The 15,844-nt window shown below is 30.3% G+C and overlaps 1 protein-coding gene across 6 annotated transcripts in view; it reads left to right on the forward strand.

The window, feature by feature from the left end:
* The window catches only part of LOC111986598 (cyclic nucleotide-gated ion channel 1), a 59,504-nt gene that overhangs the window by 17,759 nt on the left and 25,901 nt on the right, over window positions 1-15,844 (forward strand). For 2 of the 6 annotated variants that reach the window (XM_065760714.1, XM_065760715.1), the window contains one exon: window positions 11,810-11,942. The gene's annotated coding sequence lies outside the window, so the exon portion shown is untranslated. Of the gene's footprint in view, window positions 1-10,268; window positions 10,304-11,809; window positions 11,943-12,130; window positions 12,641-15,844 lie in introns of those variants that run through there. The other 4 variants (XM_065760716.1, XM_065760720.1, XM_065760718.1 and 1 more) reach the window with 3 other exon arrangements.

Here is a 15,844-nt window from a genome sequence, read left to right on the forward strand (position 1 = left end):
AGATGGTACTTTTTGGTGTTTTCAAATAAGACATTCATTCAAGATTCAAATCTAATAAATCCTCCTTCCTCAATTATCAAAAAAATAAAAAATAAAAAATAAAAAGTTATATATGTAATGGTAAGTATGCAAAAATATTTAAAGCTATTTTTGATCCAAAACATTTTTTTTTCAATTATTCTTGATTATTTAATACCTCCACAATTTTTTTGGCTTCCCTCCGTAACAGCCCAGTTAATTATCCTCCCCCATTAAGTTATTCCTCTCTCCATCAAACAAGTTCATTTGCCTTTTTTTTTTTTTTAAGAAATGCTACACATTCACAAAAATTTCACGACAAATCCTAAATGACAAGCGTTAAACATTAGATTCACTCTAAAACAAAGATTGCAACAAATGACAACGTTTATGAAAAAAAATTGGCACAAAACTATATTTCGTCTAAGGACACATGTCACACGTGTGGAAAAATCATTTCGAAAGATCACATGTGAAATAACTAAGTCACATGAAGCCGATTTACTAAAAGATGTGCATAGATCAAAACAAGACAGTGTTTTGTCTAAGCCATCCTTTCCCTCCATGAAATACAAAATACAGTTATAGCAGTTATGGTCGATCTCCCCCGTAAGCCCAATCTATTAGAGAAGCGTGGATCACGCTGAAAATTCGATATTTGTGGAGTCAGTTTTAGTATTCAGTTAGTGAGTTGAGGGATGTAGAAATATATACATTGTGTATTGAATTATTTTTATGAAAGCATATACAAGTTTTATCTACTGGCTCTCTCCCTCTCTAAATTCCTCCATTATTGCTTAGCTTAAGAAACACAGAATTTCTTCATGGTATCAAATGTATCATCTAATTCAACTTCTAATTTGAGCACTTCAGCAATGGCTCCCTCAACTACAACTTTGTATGTGAACTTGATGACTCAGCCTCTGTTGCTTCTTTTTAACATGGTGTATATGAAGACTGTCAAGTTGGATAGTACAAACTATATTGTTTGGAAGCATTAGATTACTATGGTGCTTGAAAATAACTCAATGTTCGATTTACTTGATGAGTTTCAACCGATTCCAGAGAAATTTCTCAAAGATCTTTCTGATTTCTCAAAGATCTTTCTGGTTCAATTACTGCAATACTCAATCTAGATTACCAGATTTGAAAATCTAAAGAGAAGGAACTTTTAACTTTCATGAGCTCAACTCTTTCACCATCTGTTCTTGCACTTACAGCAGGTTGCACTTCAGCCATTGATGTGGAGAAAGTTCTAGCGAATCTTTTTCAATCCATTTCTAGGTTTAATGTGACGAGGCTTATAGACATTATCAACTAATGCTAGGAATATTAAAAAAAATTATTAATGTATCGTATTGTATCGTATTGTGTATCGTACGATATATAAACACCAAAAAAATTTTATAAAAAAAATTATAGATATACATATAAAATGCATATTTATATATATTCAAAATAGATTCAACTAATAACTAATTTAATTAGAGATTAAATTCTATAAAGACGTGGTGTAAAACTCATGTTTTACTCTTCCAATCCCAACATGCCACATCATCTTATCACATATTTAAAAATAAATACAATTATACCCAATCAATTCTAATACCCATATATAAATCCAACCAAATTGAAAATCTTTCAAGATGTTATTAGGTGTGGTAATATGTATTGAATTTTAAGTAAAATGCTGATGTAGTAATCACTTATTGGATTGTGTAAAACATGGGTTTTACACCCCATCGTTATAGAATTTAATCTCATTTAATTATTACTTATGAAATAATATTTAACAAAACTATCTAAATAAATCAAATTAATATGTGTTTATAACATACACATTCAAATTGATTAATGTTTAATCAACTCTATCTAAGTTAATATTATCATAATGTTCATCATCTTGCGAAATTATTTCCTCATTTAAATTCTTTTCTTCATCATCAACATATACTTATCTTCTTATTCTTTTATTTTAATAATTTTTATGTATGTCCTATAATCGAGGATGCAAAAGTTGCTGCCAGAGCAGTAGGAAAATGGGACTTCTCACATGTGATAGAAAGGTTAATGAAGTTGCTCGTTGGATGGCTTGAAATGCAAAAATAAAAACTTGATTTAGAGAATGTATGGATTAAGACTATCCTAACTGTATTGTTGTTATAATTGCCAATGAAGCTTTGTAATGTTTTCTTTCAAAGTTAAATGAAATGAAGTTATTGTTTTTCCACAAAAAATAAATAAATAAAATAAAATAAAATAAGGGTATGTTCTGTGTGAATATTAACATAATTACGATTCTCTAATTGACCCAAAAGTGGACCAAAAAAATACATGTTCTCGTCTAATTGATAAAAAAATTATCAAAAAGTCAGTTCTTAAAAAGAAGATAATAATAATAATAATAATAATAAACACAAAAGAGTGATAATGTTGGAATTGGAGAGAGAGAGAGAGAGATTTATCTCCCACCCTCTTGCCTCAATCCTCATGGAGAAAAACACAAAAGAGTGATAATGTTAAAGGTTGAAAGTAACTTAAAATAATAATAATAATAATAATAATGATTAAACCTAACGGCCCAAGCCCAAGCCCAAGCCCAAGCCCAAGCCTCCTATGTTGGTCTACAAGCTCAGGTAGTGGGAAGCTGGTTTATTATGCATGAGTACTTTGCTACCGCAATCCCACTATTAGAGGAAAAAAAAGAAGAAACAAAAGCATCAAAATGTGATTGCAAGACAACCTGAGCATCTCTAGTCGACTAGTCTCCATCAATTGTCTCATAATTAAAAGTTTTGTCCAAAGTTGTTGTTGGATTAACCCAAAAATAAATAATAATAAAATATATACAGGGAATAACCATTTAGCTACTAGTAACTTGAGTTTGACTTCAAATTAAAAAAAAAACCTAATTATTATATTATTCAGTTTATTTTTATTACTATTCATGAGTTTCACTGTACTTTTTGGTATTATTTATGGGTCTTACTGTACTATTTTAACTAACTTTTATATTTATTTATAGTACTTTCAGCAAAAAGTTTTTAGTTACAGCAAAATAAGCAAATCCAAACAAACTCTTAATAAATAAAAAGTAATATTGCATACTCAAATAATTTTAAACTATTATTTATAATAGTTGAATTGGACCGCTTTTATTTGGGCCCATCTTTAACATTATTTTTTTATCTCACTAACAATTTATCACATTACAGGTTCGTTTGGGAACGACTTATTTTACTAAAACTAAAAACTTTTTACTGAAACTGAAAACTTTTTGCTGAAAGTACTGTAAATAAAGCTAAAAGATAACTGAAATAATACAGTAAAACCCATAAATAGTACCAAAAAGTGCAATAAGACCCATAAATGGTAACAAAAATAAGCTAAATAGTAAGAAAAGCTGGTTTTTTGTAACCAATGCCAAACACACATTGCATATGAATTTTTTTTTTTTTTGTATTTATAGACTTTCTCTTAATAAAAACATGAGTAATGCCTACATGCATGATAATTGTGTAAAAAATCCATTTTTTATAAGTAATTTTATAAAAATGTTTATAATAATTTATTTATCAAATTTTATTAACATGTGAGAACACTACTAACATCACTTTTTTATTTACTAATAACAACTTCCTACCTTAATTGTTGTTAAATTTATTTTACCTTTAGACTAAATTTAAAAACTCATTTTGAGCATAACCTTGCCAATTTGTGTACGTGTTATTCCTATGGTTTTTATCTCAATTTAATTCTCATCTATGAACCATAGATCATAATTACTGCATGAACTTAACCAATTTGCATACACATTTTCGTCAACTTACATTGATCACACCCCTTATCATATGCTACTGTTTTGTAACAGTAAAAAAAATAATAAAAATAAGCTAAATAGTAAAAAAAAAAAAACTAATTTTTTAACCAATGCCAAGTGCACACTATGTATGATTTTTTTTTATTTTTTTATTTTATTTTATTTTTTTTTTTGTTGTTGTTTCTATAGACTTTCTTAGTAAAAACACAAGTATTGCCTACATGCATGATAATTGTATAAAAATTCCATTTTTTATAAGTAATTTTATAAAAATGTTCATAATAATTTATTTATCAATTTTTATTAATATGTGAGAACACTACTAATTCCACTTTTTTATTTATCAATAACAACTTCCTACCTTAATAGTTGTTAAATTTATTTTACCTTTAGACTAAATTTAAAAACACATTTTGAGCATAACCTTGCCAATTTGTGTACATATGTTATTCCTATGGTTTTTATCTCTACTTAACTCTCATCTATGACCCATAGATCAAAATTAGTGCATGAACTTAACCAATTTGCATACACATTTTCATCAACTTACATTGATCACACTCGTTATCATATGCTACTGTTTTGTAACAATAAAAAAATGTTAGCCATTTTGTGCTTATACCCCACAAGGACTAGACAAGTTGCAATTGAGGCTCCTTGTAATCTATTGTAATTTTAAGATCAACATAGTAAACACCCATTTTGTGGTTTAGTACACATTTGCATAATACACACTCAAACAATTCAATTCACCCGATTTGGGATGTCATAATCTTAATCTCTTAAATTCTTAATGTCATCATTAAGGTTCATGTTGTAATATAGTTCCCCTAAGTCACATGGTGTTACCAAGTTTGCTATGATACCATTTGTAACGATTTGTGGAGAGTGCTAGCCACATTTGCACATACTCTTGACTATATTCCACCATTGCTTGTGGTTTCCATTGTCTCTTATTACATGGAATGAGACGCATGTTGATTTCAATATATGGAGGCATCAAGACTATTTGTGAATTTGGTGGAATACGTATGTAGCATACATTGTCAGTTTCAAATACTAATCCTTGATGCACCAATGGAGGCTCTTCTAAAGTTTTCACAATTCAACAATTGGCAATCCAAGTATGATCCATGAATTGAATATGAGAGAGCAAAAAATTCCAATGATTCAAAATTCAAACGAGGTCTTAAGGATCCAAGATTAATCCAAGGTTTGAAGAACTAACAAGATCTTGAAGATTGAAGAACCATTGAAGGTTAAAGGATTTAAGCATAGTTTGAACATATATGAAGAAATAACTTTAATGTACATGAGGCCGCTTGTCAATATGGTGATCAAGATGCTACCAAAAAATTGTTCCACTTAAAGATCCCTTTTAATTAAGAAGCAAGATGAACATTTGGCAATACCACCTTGTGGGAAAGGTGTTTAAGAGGGGAAGGAAATACTAGGAACCCAATAACTTAGAGGGATGATATATAAATGGTGGAATTAGATTGGAAAAATTAATTAATAGTTAATTACAATTGGATAATCAATGGTAGCTTGGTTAGTAGTCTAGCACATTAATCACATTTATCACATGTGCATTTTTTATGAACACATGTGACATTAGTAAAAGCACATGGAATACTAATAAACCAATAGTTTTGAGTGATGTGGGACAATACTATTAAGCATGTCATATATCTATAAATAAATGCATATAATCCCTTTTTGTATCACATTTAACAATAACAAAGTTGTTGTATTTGTGCATTGTCTCTCTTAATATGTCAATAGGAGAAAAACTACATTAAATTAAGTAAATTCACAAACAATTCCTATCGATTTTTCTTTAGGAATTAGTGGATTTATAACATAAATATTCCTTCCCTCTAAAATATGTTTAGCCCAAGAAATGAGTCAATTGCAGGTTGACATGCTTAACCTACAATCAATATGAATCAATACGATTACTTGTTTGTGGTATAATGGGTCGAATTTTTCAAGACATAAAATATAACCATTTAATTCATATAGATAAGACAAAACTTAGGAATAGTACATTTAATGTAGTACATTACGTTTCCTTAAAAAAAAAAAATCATGGTTATATTGACCAATTATATGTTTAAATTTAATTGGAGAATATAATGAAATGCATCTAAAATTTTACTCTAAAAAGAATTATGAAAGAAAGTCTTACTTGATAATTAAGTTTAATAGGTTTTACCATATAATTAAGTCTAAAGAAAACATTCCTCAAAAAAAAAAAAAAAAAAGAAGAATTTTACCTTTAATTAATTTATAAAAAAAAAAAAAAAAAATTTACCTTTAATTAATTTATACTTTTTTTTTTTTTGTCAAAAAAAAAAATTATACTCTACTTGTTTTAGACTAATCAATTACGTTTTTTACACAACCTGCATTTGAATTTTGAAAAGAAAAAAAAAAGTAATTCTAATTTTTTTTATTTATTTTAGATAAAAAGTAATTCTAATTTTTGTAAGGGCTATATCAGTCTCTCTCGCCGGAGAAGCTTCTCCTTTTAACATCGTGGAGTTCTCTCTCTTTCCAGTGAGTCCTCTTTCTCCTATATTTATTTTTTGGGTTAATATCTTTCTGATCTTTTGCTTTTTTTCGTTCTGTCGTTTTGCTGAGTAGAGCGATGAAAGAGACTAGCTTGGCTGTATAGTACAACCTGCATTTGATACTTGTACACATTTGTCATCTGGGCCTTAGAGTTTTGAACGAGTAGAGTGATGAAAGAGACTAAATTTCTTTTTGGGTCTTAGTCTTTATGTATCATCCTATGCTTTAATTCAAATTTTAGTTCCACTTTTTTGAATCTCTGGATTATTCTGATGGTGAAATGTATTGGAGCATTGGAATGGTGAAAATATATAATGGGGTGGAGTTGTTTATTCCAGTATAATTGTGTGGGATTGAGTTTTTGAGCAAAAAAAAAGGTTGGGTTGAAAATGTGTTTGTAAAAAGGTCCTAAATACTAGTGATTGACATCATGGTGGGAGTTTCAAATCTTATTCAAGTTGCCAATAAGTTGGGTTGATTAATCTTCAATGCTAATCTTTTGAATTTTGGTTACAAATGTGAGATTCTATGAAAATTTGCAGCTTTAATTTCTATTTGGTTGCTCTGAAGATGGGTGAAAAGGCAGATGAATTGAATTTGTGTCTTGTGTTTTATTTTTCCTTTTGTGGATGTTTCCTTCATCGTATTCAATCACTCGTAACCAAATGAAGAAGATGGCTTACAATGTTAGATTTATGCTGGTACGTACTTTTCATATTTGCTTCTGTTTGTAGGTGTTTGGATTTTGGCTATGGAAGCATTAACTACTGACTGATGTGGCCTGAATGGTTTTGATCGTACGCTTATTTTTAACTTTTGTTGTTGGTAGCTTAAGTTAATTTTGATGTTTTTAATATCTGAGATGCACCTTCTTGGTAATTAACATCCAAAAACTTAGTAGTTCTTATGATGATCCATAACTTAGGATGTATACATTCGCACAATTGAATTTCATGGTAACAAGAGAAATTATTAACTTTTAGGCAGCCAACATATGAGAGAACAAGTGCATGAGCTAAAATAAATGAGAAATAAAGAAATTTTGGTGTAAGACTTATCTATTCTACTCATTCCGTTTCTAAATTTAGTTGTGTAAGTAGTATTTCCCCTTGGCTGTACATAACTCTTTATGTGGATTCAATATAGCATGGTTTTTATATTACTAATACATTTCTTGAGTTAATTCCATGATCCTAATTCAATTTCATGTTGTTCTTGCCCTTGATTCAATAATTATGCATGCATATGACAACTTGTGTTCATCATTAAGGTTCATGTTGTACTATAGTTCCCTTGAGCCATATGGTGTTACCAAGTTTGCCATGATACCATTTGTAACAATCTATGGAGAGTGCTAGACATTTGCACATACTCTTGATGATATTCCACCACTGCTTGTGGTTTCCATTGTCTCTTATTACATGGAATGAGACGCATGTTGATTTCAATACATGGAGGCATCAAGACTATTTGTGAATTTGGTGGAATACGTATGTAGCATACAATGTCAGTTTCAAATACTAATCCTTGATGCACCAATGGAGGCTCTACTAGAGTTTCCATGATTCAACAATTGGCAATCCAAGTATGATCCATGAATTGAATATGAGAGAGCAAAAAATTCTAATGATTCAAAATTCAAACGAGGTCTTAAAGATCCAAGATTAATCCAAGGTCTAAAGAACTAACAAGGCCTTGTAGATTGAAGAACCATTGAAGGCTAAAGGATTTAAGCATATTTTGAAATTATATGAAGAAATAACTTTAATGTACATGAGGCCGCTTGTCAACATGGTGATCAATATGCCACCAAAAAATTGTTCCACTTAAAGATCCCTTTTAATTAAGAAGCAAGATGAACATTTGGCAATACCACCTTGTGGGAAAGGTGTTCAAGAGGGGAGGGAAATACTAGGAACCCCAATAACTTAGAGGGATGATATATAAATGGTGGAATTAGATTAGAAAAATTAATTAATAGTTAGTTACAATTGGATAATCAATGGTAGCCTGGTTAGTAGTCTAGCACATTTATCACATATGCATTTTTTATGAACATATGTGATATTAGTAAAAGCACATGGAATACTAATAAACCAATAGTCTTGAGCCATGTGGGATAATACTATTAAGCATGTCATATGTCTATAAATAAATGCATATAATCCCTTTTTGTATCACGTTTAACAATAACAAAGTTGTTGTATTTGTGCATTGTCTCTCTTAATATGTCAATCGGAGAAAAACTGCATTAAATTAAGTAAATTCACAAACAATTCCTATCTATTTTTCTTTAGGAACTGGTGGATTTATAACATAAATATTCCATCTCTCTAAAATGTGTTTAGCCCAAGAGATGAGTGAATTGTAGGTTGACATGCTTAACCTACAGTCAATATGAATCAATACGACTAATTTTTTTTTTAGAGAGTTTCAATTTATAACGTCCGCTCTTGATGATAACTCTTTATCATTAGACCAAAACACTAATCAGTTTTTAGTGTAAGCAGAGATTGAACTCCAAGTCTCTTATATAACCATCAGAAACTTTATTAATTGAATTAACTAAAACTCGCAATACGACTAATTATTTGTGGTATAATGGGTTGAATTTTTCAAGACATAAAATATAACCATTTAATTCATATAAATAAAACAAAACTTAGGTATAGTACATTCAATGTAATACACTACGTTTCCTTTAAAAAAAAAAAGGAAATTCATGATTATATTGACCAAGTATATGTTTAAATTTAATCTAAAAAAAATTATGTAAGAAAGTCTTACCTAATAATTAAGTTTAATAGGTTTTACCATATACTTGGTTTTTTTTCTTAAAAAAAAAATAATTATATACTCCTATTTGATTTAAACTAATCAACTGATCTATTTAGCTCAAAAAAAAAAAAAAAAAAAAAAGCCTAATCAACTGCGTTTTTTTTTNTTTTTTGTTAAACTTTTGTGATTTTATCTTTGTGAAATTCTTGTCATAAAAAAAAAAAAAAAAAAAAAAAATATTCTAATTTTTTTTTTAATTTTGTAAGGGCTATTTCAGTCTCTCTCGCCGGAGAAGCTTCTCCTTTTAACATCGTGGAGTTTTTTCTTTCCGGTGAGTCCTCTTTCTCATTTTTTTTTTGGGTTAATATCTTTCTGATCTTTTGCTTTTTTTCGTTCTGTCGTTTTGCTGAGTAGAGCGATGAAAGAGACTAGCTTGGCTGTATAGTACACCTGCATTTGATACTTGTACAATTTTCATCTGGGCTTAGGGTTTTGAAGAGTAGAGTGATGAAAGAGACTAAATTTCTTTTTGGGTCTTAATCTTTTGTATCATCCTATGCTTTAATTCAAATTTTAGTTCCACTTTTTTGAATCTCTGGATTATTCTGATGGTGAAATGTATTGGAGATTGGAATGGTGAAAATATATAATGGGGTGGAGTGTTTATTCCAGATAATTGTGTGGGATTGAGTTTTTGAGCAAAAAGGTTGGGTTGAAAATGTGTTTGTAAAAAGTCTCTAAATACTAGTGATTGACATCATGGTGGGAGTTTCAAATCTTATTCAAGTTGCCAATAAGTTGGGTTGATTAATCTTCAATGCTAATCTTTTGAATTTTGGTTACAAATGTGAGATTCTATGAAAATTTGCAGCTTTAATTTCTATTTGGTTGCTCTGAAGATGGGTGAAAAGGCAGATGAATTGAATTTGTGTCTTGTGTTTTATTTTTCCTTTTGTGGATGTTTCTTCATCGTATTCAATCACTCGTAACCAAATGAAGAAGATGGCTTAAATGTTAGATTTTGCTGGTACTACTTTTCATATTTGCTTCTGTTTGTAGGTGTTTGGATTTTGGCTATGGAAGCATTAACTACTGACTGTGGCCTGAATGGTTTTGATCGTACCTTATTTTTAACTTTTGTTGTTGGTAGCTTAAGTTAATTTTGATGTTTTTAATATCTGAGATGCACCTTCTTGGTAATTAACATCCAAAAACTTAGTAGTTCTTATGATGATCCATAACTTAGGATGTATACATTCCACAATTGAATTTCATGTAACAAGAGAAATTATTAACTTTTAGGCAGCCAACATAGAGAGAACATAGCATTGTGTAGCTTTTGTAAAGGATGAATCTATTTCTGAAAAGCACAGACACGACATTTGGGACTTTACTTTTAGGCAGCCAACATATGAGGACCAAGTGCATGAGCTAAAATAAATGAGAAATAAAGAAATTTCGGTGTAAGACTTATCTATTCTACCTATTCCGTTTCTAAATTTAGTTGTGTAAGTAGTATTTCCCCTTGGCTGTACATAGCTCTTTATTTGGATTCAATATAGTATGGTTTTTATATTACTAATACATTTCTTGAGTTAATTCCATGATCCTAAGTCAATTTCATGTTGTTCTTGCCCTTGATTCAATAATTATGCATGCATGTGACATCTTGTGTTCATGATGGTATTTTTAAGCTCTCTTTGTGATGTACCTTGTTTCTAATAAATGGTTCAGCACCTTAACCTCTTTGTATTGAACATCTTAAATCCCTGGAGTTGTGCTAATGTAACTCTTAACCTTATGCCTTGTTAATGACATTGTAACAACTTTTGCAAAATTTGTTGATCATGGCTGTAGATGTTTATTGTATAATCATGCTACAGCATAAGGCATGGTTGTACTTTTTTTTAAGCAATTTCTTGTGTCCAAGTATGTGTTTCATGTTTTATGAAAGCCCTAAATTGTATGCATCTGCCTAAAGAATTGATTTAAGAAGCCTTAAGTAACTATCTTGGAAATTGGTTGTATTTCGTTGTCATAGTTGTTGTTTTGTGTTTTCTTCCCTTAAGTTGTATGGCTGTCCAGTCCTTGAATGTATTTAACTAAGTATGTTAATGCATGTAAGAAACTCAAGTAAAAGGCTCCTTAAGACTGTCATTTGATTTATATGACAAAAGCTTGTTTTCAGTATGGTTCATTAAGCTAGCTTTGCTAGACAAGTCATAATTCCGAAGTGATTCTTAAAACCAATGAACTTGACTCTAATATGTCTTCATTGTGCCCTTTTTGGAACCTAAGGATCTTATGTATATGCATGCAATATTGCTCCCAAACTCAAACACATTCTGAACTGGTTTTAGCTTTGTTTGACTTGATATGAATGTGAACATAAAAATAATGGTTTCTCCATAGTTTGGCACTTCATGTTGTTTGATATATGTATCTTATGTTTGGGAAATCTCCTCCTTTTTTTTTTTTTTAATTTTTTTTAATGTTTGGGAAACCTCCTTGAGGTGGGATTAGGCTTTTCTTGATTTTAAGAGGTAGGCTGTGAGATGCATGTGTAAGTTATGCTAAGCTAGATTTGATGGTAATTAGTTTTGATATTTGGTTTAGGTGTTGTGAGAACCCAATGATGAACTTGCTGCGGTTGAGACTTGGGACAATGGAAAGCCATATGACAAGGCTACTAAAATTGAAGTTCCAATGGTGGCATGTCTAATGTGATACTACGTTGGTATATCCATTTGTATGTTTCATCTTATGCTTTATAAATGTTAGCCACTCTTATCTCTTATTTTTCTCTGTTTTATCGTCTCTCTCACACACACACGCACATATGGCCTAGTTTCAATAAATTGAGTTTAATTATTAATTTTTTTGGCCTTTTGGAAGTCTTCATATCTGAGATTTTTTTTTGGGGGGAGGGGACGGCACTGTTTATTGAAGTGCTAAAAGTTAAATCTTTTGAAAGATTTGTAACCTACATGATTATCTGACTTATGTTAAATCTTTGGAATTGTGGTTTATCTTCTCAATCTCATGTTTTTTGGTTACAGATGTGAGATTCTAAGAAAAATTTCAGCTTTAATTTCTGTTTTGTTGGTCTGAAAATGAATGAAAAGGAGATGAATTGAATTTGAGTCTTATGTTTATTTTTCCTTTTGTGGTTATTTCCTTCATGGTATACAATCACTCATAACTTTGATGTATCAATATGTTTCTAAATAGTAGATTCCATTATTCTAAATATCTTTTAGGTGCTGAAAATTATGCTTCCCTCTATTACAGAAACTGTAGATGAACCAAGGTTTATTTCTTTGTTATATCTGCTAGGTGTTTGACGAAATGCCTCTAAGAGCAACTGGTGTTACTTGGCATTTTTGCACCTGTTGGTTACAAGCCTGTATAGGTGTTGGGATAATAGTGGTCACCATGGGTCCTAAGGTATTTCAGAGCTACCTAACCACTTAATTCCTTAACTGATATTTATACTCTTGCTATCTATACAACTCATATTTCAATAAGAAGTATGGTGAGCTTGGTGTTCTCACCAAGTTTAGGTCCTAAATTCATTTATTTGTAATGAATCTTGATATATAAATATCTGGGTTTGTGTTTTTTGTGTTATTAATGTTTGAATAAAACTATATAGTACGTACTAAACAAGTTATAATACCATTTAGACCTGTTTCACCCTTTTTTTTTTAAATATATTTTTAAATGTACCTGTTTCAAATTTTGTTTAGTTCTATTTCCCCATAAATCATTATATAACTTATAAATGTATACATTCAGTGTCACTTATTAGATATCCGGTTTTTTTGAAAGAAAAATAATAGACGAAATTGAAGCAATGTGGGGAAGGGTGCATAGGCAGCATGAATTAATTCTAAACTTCCTTTCAAAATCACCATGGTAGTAGTTTACATGGGGACGTGGATGGCAATATGGTATACAAGTTTGATCACCAAGTTATCACCTCAACAACTGTGAAGATATTCAATTGTTTTTTTCCCCTCTTATCTCTTATTTTTCTTTGTTTTGTAGTCGTGTGTGTGTGTGGGTGGGGTGGCTTAGTTTTAATAATTTCTGAGTTTAATTATTAAATTTTTTGGCCTTTTGAAAGTTTTTATATATGAGATCTTGTTTTAGGGGGGTGTTGGTGGTGGTTATTATGGTGCTAAAAGTTAAATCTTCTGAAAGATATGTAACCTACATGATTATCTGATTTATGTTAAAGCTTTTGATTTGTGGTTTAACTTCTCAATCTTGTACTTTTTGGTTACAAATATGAGATTCTAAGAAACTTCAGCTTTAATTTTTATTTGGTTGCTCTGAAAATGGACGAAAAGGAGATGAATTGAATTTGTCTTATGTTTTATTTTTCTTTTGTGGTTGTTTCCTTCATGGTATTCACTCACTCATAACCAAATGAAGAAGATGGGTTATAATGTTAGATTTGTGCTGGTACATACTATTCAGATTTGCTTCTTTTTGTGGGTGTTTCGATTTTGGCTATGGAAGCATTAACTACTTACTGATGGTTAAGTGGCCTAAATGGTTTTGATTGTACACTTACTTTTTACTGTCGTTGGTAGCTTAAGTGAATTTTAATTTTGATTTTTTTAATATGTGAGATGCACCTTCCTGGTAATTAACATCCAAAACTTAGTTGTTCTTGAGATTTAACAAAGCAATGAACTATAGCTTTGCTGTTATTTTTTCTCTAAACTTACAAAAAGGAAATATTAATTCTTGGGGTTTGCCTCTCCTTTGCTTTTCATGAGTATGATACTATGATCTCTAATTGTCATGCCATTAGCTGAGAAGATCATTTATTTTCTTGGTATTATTTATCTGTTCTTTAAAGTGAACTCCACATGCTTGACATTTTTCTGAGTTAAATTTTATGGATAATTTAAATAGGTTGGATAAAGATCTTGCATCGTTTCTATATAGCTTAGAGGTTATACCACATTTGGATGCTAAGATATGGTAAGAAAGCAGATGAAATCAATCTTGATTAACTTCCAAAGTTTTGTAGTGAAAATATCTCATTTTAGCAATTAAACAGAGCAATACAACTTTAAACATGAATAATTTTTAAATGACACCTGAATGATGCATGAAGATATTGGTAGTGCAAAACCCTACTGGTTTAAATTGATAATGCCCAACATTGTAGCTGATGCCATCTTATTGGTATTTGGTAGCATAAGTGTTGAATGATTTTAAAATCTCTAGTATTAGGTTAGCTGGAATTTATTATTTGAGTGCTCAAAAGATGGCGTGCTGGCATGCTATACATGTGCTCTTTTTTAGTTTATGATATATTGCTTGTTACTGAACAACTTGTCATGCAGCTAATACTTGTCTTGCCAAGTAAAAGTTTCACTAATGTAGTACAGATGAAAATACTACATAAAATACCTTAAGAAGCAGATTTTGATAACCTCACAGTCATGGTGAAACTTTGCCAAAAACAAAATTCTTAGTGTGTTTATTGTTTCAACTTTGATTACTAAATACCTCTGGAATTCTTGTTATAATTCATTTTGTTATAAATGGTGAAATGATTGTTTGTAAGTGTTGTTTGACATGTCTAATGAGTGTATAAAAATCCTCAGATGATAATAAGACAATATAAAATTATTTTATGATTTTGTGTAAATGTTTTAACTCTGCCACTATGACAGATTCTGTGTTCTCAACATGAAAATGTTCGATTAAATCCTATTCTGTGAATTTGGATGCTGGGGGCAGTTCTTATGAAAGCTAATATACATTTTTATAATGGAATTGGTCTCACAGCAATTGGATGAATATAGAAATAATGGTGCAATTTCTAAGTTGACTGAAATTCTGTTTAGGCAGATTTGAGTATATTGGCTTATATGAATTTAATAAATAATGGCTTTATTCTTTGACTCTGAAATTGTTATGGCAAGTACTAGACATCTGAAGGAGTAATTCTGTAAATTGGCTTGAAAATTGAAACTCCAGATAATGATGAAGCCGGAAGGGATTTACTCAATTAAAGACCACGTAAGCTTAGACTAGTAACTTTGTAAAGACCGTCGCTTTAGTAAACAATTGTATATTATGACATTGCCCTGTATATGGGATATGGATGGCTTTGAAGTACCCTTGATAACAAGCTGTAATGTAGGGGTAGGAAACTGGCTTCAATCTACCTGGTTAGTTTTGCTTTTTATTTTTTTATTTTCTATATATTGTTTTTTCAAAATGGTTTATAATTTGGGGATTTTGAGTGCTCATGCCGTTTGTTGGTTTCATGTTTGGCCTTGTTTACTCATGTTCTTTTTATAGGCATTAAATATTTGTATTAAAACAGAGAGATTTTACAAAGAGACCAATTGAAAAAAATTATTACATTTGTCTGGCCATATCTTCTTGGTCTATTAAATGGCTGTAGAAGTATCCTGGAAAGATAGGAAAATTTCGTACAGCACAAATTAGTTTTGGGTTTACCTACTATTATCATATAAGCTCTCACAGTAAATGAGACTTCTAATTGGCTCTAAACACTGCTGCTTTCTAAACGATTGGGATGTCAAAAGTTAATACAAGCTGTTAACAGAAATATTTCATTCTTAAATTGACTTAATTAAATATTAGGAATGAAGA

Source organism: Quercus suber, unplaced genomic scaffold, assembly GCF_002906115.3.
Source record: "Quercus suber isolate HL8 unplaced genomic scaffold, Cork oak 2.0 scaffold_379, whole genome shotgun sequence".
Classification (NCBI taxonomy): Eukaryota; Viridiplantae; Streptophyta; class Magnoliopsida; order Fagales; family Fagaceae; genus Quercus; species Quercus suber.